Below are 6000 nucleotides of genomic sequence, written 5' to 3'. Positions count from 1 at the left end.
GTTGAATGGATTCTTTGCATTGAAAATAAACAGCAAAAACAATACATCGGTGTTAGTACAATAAACACTTTCTACGAAGTACTTGCTGCTTCTGCTACTTTTCTTTCATTTAGATTACTTTTTCTTACCGGCAATGGGCTCAGGCTCCTCTATAACCTCAGCGGCCATGAAGTTCGCCTCTGTGAAGATGTCCTTCTCCAAAGGCCACAGCCCACTGGCCCGGAAGCCCTCCACTCCTCTCTCCACACTGGCCACCTTGTTATAGGCCTTTGCGAAGAGACCAGCCATTTGGTATATACCTATCCTTTTCCCAGGATGTGTCGTCATCCACTGATCTGCTGCCCTGTTGTAAAAGGCCTTCAGACCCTTGAAGACGATACGGTCTGACAGCTGCATCTTGTGGCTGCAGTGGGGTGGCAGAGTGATGAGAATCACTCCCTGGCCTCTTGCTGTCAGAACAGCCTCCAGGGTCTGTGGGAGTGGTGCCCGATGAGGATGTGGGGTTCCTCAGGGGTGCAACCAACACTGTGGGCGAAGTGTTGGAGCCAGTCGACAAAGATGGTACTGTCGACCCAGCCTGAGTCACTCACCCTTCCGACAGACATTCTTCTTGTATGTTCTCATCTGAAAATAAAAACATGAAATTATATTAGGAACTGACCCTTAACCTAAGTCCTGACCCCTAATCTAACAGATGGCCCCTAACCCTTACCCAAAACCCTCCCTAAACCTAACCCCTAACTACCCCACACAGGACTGTGAACATTAAGACAAGCCAGTTTCTTTCAAACCGTTAGCATTAACCTGCAGGGGGGAGAGGTACCAATTTAAAAGCTTTCTCTTAAAAACGTAGCTAGCTATCTAGCTATATGACATAAAATGCTGTGTAAAATAGCTAAAAAGCTATAAAGTAAGATTAACTGTAACGCTATCAGTCACTAGTGGAAACATTTACAACTGCAATTAAGTTATGTTATCTTTTTTTATGTATTTTACCTCAGATGATCTTGTAGTAAGGTTGCTAGCTAGCACTGCTAGCAGCTTATGCTAACTAGCATTTACTACTAGTAGGATTGCTAGCTAGCAGGTTAGCATAAACTAGCACTAGCTAAATGTCTAAATGACAGGTAGAAACACATTCATAACCATAAAGGGGTAGCTAGCCCCCAGGGGCCAGTTACCAGTACTACTTTACAAAAAAATTATCGAAATATTTCTCTCTAAACAAGTGGATTATTTATCTTAAGGCTTTCCTACTTGTTTTGTTTGAGCAAGAACAGTGGCAGCCAGGGAAAGTGTTTGGAAAATAATCTGGTGACATCTTGTGGTCTTAATGTGAATTACGGGTGGAGGGGGGAGGGGGCTAGTTACCCTCTAGTACCCTAAATGTGATATTTCAGTTGTTTTATTTGTAATAAATTTGCAAACATGTCTAAAAATCTGTTTTTGCTTTGTCATTATGGGGTACTGTGTGTAGATTTATGAGGGGGGGAAAACAATTTTATCCATTTTAGAATAAGGCTGTAATTTAACAAAATGTGGAAAAAGTCAAGGGGTCTGAATAATTTCCGAATGCACTGTAAATACTGTGGATCTGTCGCTGTCTGAGGAGTAAATGGCGCATGGTTTTGAAATAATCAATAGTGCTTTTTTGGCCACACATTTTTCTACACAATTAAGCACAAATCCAGAAAAAAAAATTGCTTGCCTAGTAGGCTATAAGGTATCTTTGTTATCTATCCCTTTCTCAATGCATGTTTATTTTTCTCCCTCATGGCATGAGCACTTAAAGGAAAACAGTCCAGCTGATCCCTACATTTTTACAGCTGGTCTGGAAATGGCCTACAACTTCAAAACAAGTCCGAGGTTTAGATCAAATCGAGTTTGATTTAACATGTTGCAGCACAGCATGTTTGTATTCTTATACAATCAGTTGAGGAATTAAAATAGAAACTAAATTCTAAGCGCATTATCTCCGAGAAATGGGTAAATTCAGTGATGGGACTGATAGTGTACACTGTACAGTATTCAGACAGCATCTTCTCAGTTAAACCTCTTGGGGGCGTTCAAATTAATTTGTACTGCCTCCTCGTAGGCTATTGGCTGGCTGCTTCGTTCGCTTCGCTTGTCCTGGGTGTCTAGGACGCAATGTGTAGTTCCGCCCTGAGAGAGACATCGAAATACTCGTTGAAATAGGAAAGCAACCAGGCAAAGAACGAGAACGTGCAGTTTACAACACCGGTATTTCACCAAAAGCCCAGAGGATTTGACGCAGATCGAACGGATACATATTCAATCCAAGTGGTATGTGTAGATCTATACATTTTCTAATACTGCTATGCCAAATGCAGATGTGGCCATTGGTGTGGATAATCCACCAGCTCGCGGTGTATTCTTGATATAACGTTCCATATCCATCTTCCAGACAGTTCTAATGTAGGCCTAGGTGAGATCTGTGAGTAGCCTAAATTATACGTCAGAATTGTATCCAATGTAGCCTGTCATCCACGATTCTGCGCGCTTTGAAACAAATGTAACAAGATGAGGATAACTTGATAAAAGTGTCAAATGGTGCATGCGTAACTGTATTGCTACTTTATAACTCAACTAGCCTATTCACTTTAATTGTTGCCTCCAACACGATTTGCTGCTGCAACAGTAGCCTCTGTTGGATATCATTTCCTGTTGAATAACTTACTTTTGAGTCACAGGTTAGGCACTTCATACTGTATGTCAATGGCCCGCCCATATCTATAATGTCTCAACATCGAACGATTAGGAAGGCTACTGTATGCAGTTGTTGAATATTTTGTCACGATCCTCGAGATAGACCAATAGAAAAACTGCCTGCCCTGTTCGACTCATGTCTAGAACCGTTCATTGTAACATCAACGTTACAAATCATGTTCTCGCTCGTAGCCTATTGAATTATATGGTTGCTTAATTAAATAGACAAGACTTGGCAAGCTCACGCTGTAACGCTGATGTAGTTGGCAACCAGTGGCGTGGAGAGATTAGGCTACATATCATTCTTCTGGCACCACATGACATTGTCAGCAGTCACCTGGATAGGGTCTATGAGACCAGGCTGGGATAGGTGAAGGTCACACAGGTGTAGCTGTAGGTCATTGGATTCAGGGGTGTCATCATTAGTCCAAACCAGGGGTTTCAAACTCATTCCTTGGATGGCCTGGTGTCAGCTGTTTATATATTTTTTCTTTCTTTTCAATTAAGTTGCATTTTGCAAAGTAAACGAGAGTTTCCATTGGACAAATTCAGGTAGGTCCCTCCCTGTTTTATTCTGTTTGCTTCGTTTGGTTCTGTTTGGTTGCTAGTGAATACACCCCAGGTGTGACCTCACAGCAGGTGTTTGAATTCAGTTGGTGTGAGAGAGGGACTATTACCCAAATGACCTCAACAATGCCACATAATCACCAAGGCGGGCATAGAGTTTACACAATAAACAGTGACATAGTTTCCAGTTGTTGTCATTCACAACAGTGCTCCCATTTGGTCAATTTATTATGGTCTAATGAGGCTTTAGTATGTGACCGAAAGACACACCAAAATTATACTTTAGACCAGGGATCATCAACTAAATTCCACCGCAGGCCGATTTATTATTGAAATTATTTTAATTTTAATTGTTTTTAAGCGGATGATCGTGATCACATCTCTCTTTGTTATGCGTCGGAATACTTGGGGCAGATTACCAAAATTAAAATCACTTGGAGCTGATTTCATGTTGTTTTTACAGTCTTTTATGTCCAGCAATGAAAATATAATAATAATAATAATAATATTCTGCTCAGAAAACTTGGGGGCCAAATAAAACTTTGGCCCGCGGGCCGCCAGTTTGGGAACCCTGCTTTAGATGTTGTTGTTATCATAATAGCCTTAGCCTTCTATTGGGAGGGAGTTGCAGACCACCATGGTTAATTATCACGGTAGAAAGTGATGCCTAACAGGTGACTGCTGACAGTGTCATGTGGTGCCAGAAGAATGATATGTAGTGTAATCTCTCCACGCCATTCACATCCCACCATTCTTTCTCCAACAAAGCCGATGTGTGTGCAACTTTGGGGCAAGACAGACGGGGTTGGCTTTCAATCAAAACAACTCATGGCTTTTAGCCTTTGTTGCATACGCATCAATATCGTGCGCGTGATGTCGTCAACTTAGCCGTCTTTACGTCCATCTACCAAAGGAGTATTCAAATTTGTACTCAGGATGCCACATCCCACGTCCTTTCTTCATTCTACATTAGTTACAGAGGCACAAAGATTATACCCCCAAGACATGCTAACCTCTCACCATTACCAATAATAGGGGAGGTTAGCATTTATTTGGAGGGGGGGGGGGGAGGTGATATTTATACCTTGAACTTTATCACTCATCAGTATTCACGATTAATTCAGGATTATCCGTAATCATGATAGCATCCACATTCATGTCGAAGTGTTAAGAAACATATTCAATTCTTTCTTACAATAAAAGTGACAATTTGTTAACAGAACTCCCCCGGCCAGAAGATACCATTGTCAATAGGCGCTAAAGCAGTTAGCATCTATGAATGGGTTAGTCCAGACTCAGACTGTTTTAACACTCTTGGTTTGACCACCAGATGTCATTTTTTGTTAAAATGACACAATACATTATTCACCATTAATTTATATTGGGCAGAACATAATCTAAACACAACCAAAACAAACTGCAAATGCTCCCAACAAGTTTGTAGAGTCACAAGCTTGATGTAGTCATTGCCTGCTAGGAATATGGTACCAAATACTAAACTTTTGACTACTTTAATACACAGTATAAGTGAATTTGTCCAAATACTTATGACACCTTCAAATGGGGGGACTAGATAAATAGAGTGCTTTCATTTCTTAACAGTATTCAGACCCCTTGACCTTTTCTACATTTTGTTACGTTACATACAGCCTTATTCTAAAATTGATTAAATGAAATTTTTTCTTCATCAATCTACACACAATACCCTATAATGACAACAGAAATACCTTATTTACATCAGTATTCAGACCCTTTGCTATGAGACTCAACTGAGCTCAGGTGTATCCTGTTTCCATTGATCATCCTTGAGATGTTTCTACAACTTGAATGGTGTCCACCTGTGGCAAATTAAATTGATTGGACATGATTTGGAAAGGCACATACCTGCCTATATAAGGTCCCACAGTTGACAGTGTATGTCAGAGCAGAAACCAAGACATGCGAAGGAATTGTCTGTAGAGCTCCGAGACAGGATTGTGTCGAGGCACAGATCTGGGGAAGGGTACCAAAACATTTCTGCAGCATTGAAGGTCCCCAAGAACACAGTGGCCTCCATCATTCCTAAATGGAAGAAGTTTGGAACCACCAAGACTCTTCCTAGAGCTGGCTGGCTGCCCGGCCAAACTGAGCAATAGGGGGAGAAGGGTCTTGGTCAGGGAGGTGACCAAGAACCTGATGGTCACTCTGACAGAGCTCAAGAGTTCCTCTGTGGAGATGTGAGAACCTTCCAGAAGGACAACCATCTCTGCAGCACTCCACCAATCAGGCCTTTATGGTAGTGGACAGATGGAAGCCACTTCTCAGTAAAAGGCACATGACAGCCCGCTTGGAGTTTGCCAAAAGGCACCTAAAGGACTCTCGGACCATGAGAAACAAAATTCTCTGGTCTGATGAAACCAAGATAGAACTCTTTGGCTTGAACGCCAAGCGTCACGTCTGGAAGAAACCTGGCACCATCCCTACGGTGAAGCATGGGGGTGGAAGCATCGTGCTGTGCTGATGTTTTTCAGCAGCAGGGACTGGGAGACTAGTCAGGATTGAGGGAAAGTACAGAGAGATTCTTGATGAAAACCTGTTCCAGAGCACTCAGGACCTCAGAAGGTTCACCTTCCAACAGGACAACAGGACAACGACCCTAAGCACACAGCCAAGACAACGCAGGAGTGGCTTCGGGACAAGTCTCTGAATGTCCTTGAGTGGCCCAGC

At 42.2% G+C, this 6000-nt stretch overlaps 1 protein-coding gene across 2 annotated transcripts in view; it reads left to right on the top strand.

The window, feature by feature from the left end:
* Positions 1–2126: 2126 nt before the first annotated feature.
* Positions 2127–6000, top strand: part of LOC311133189 (protein NDRG3-like) — a 49866-nt gene continuing 45992 nt past the window's right edge. Inside the window, exon 1 of one of the 2 annotated variants that reach the window (XM_084166638.1) lies at positions 2127–2304. The gene's annotated coding sequence lies outside the window, so the exon portion shown is untranslated. The remainder of the gene's footprint in view (positions 2305–6000) is intronic. The other variant, XM_084166637.1, reaches the window with a different exon arrangement.

This window comes from Coregonus lavaretus, assembly GCF_964263955.1.
Source record: "Coregonus lavaretus genome assembly, chromosome: 8".
Lineage (NCBI taxonomy): Eukaryota > Metazoa > Chordata > Actinopteri > Salmoniformes > Salmonidae > Coregonus > Coregonus lavaretus.
Note: the sequence above shows the minus strand (reverse complement) of the source record. Positions and strands in the feature narration are given on the sequence as shown.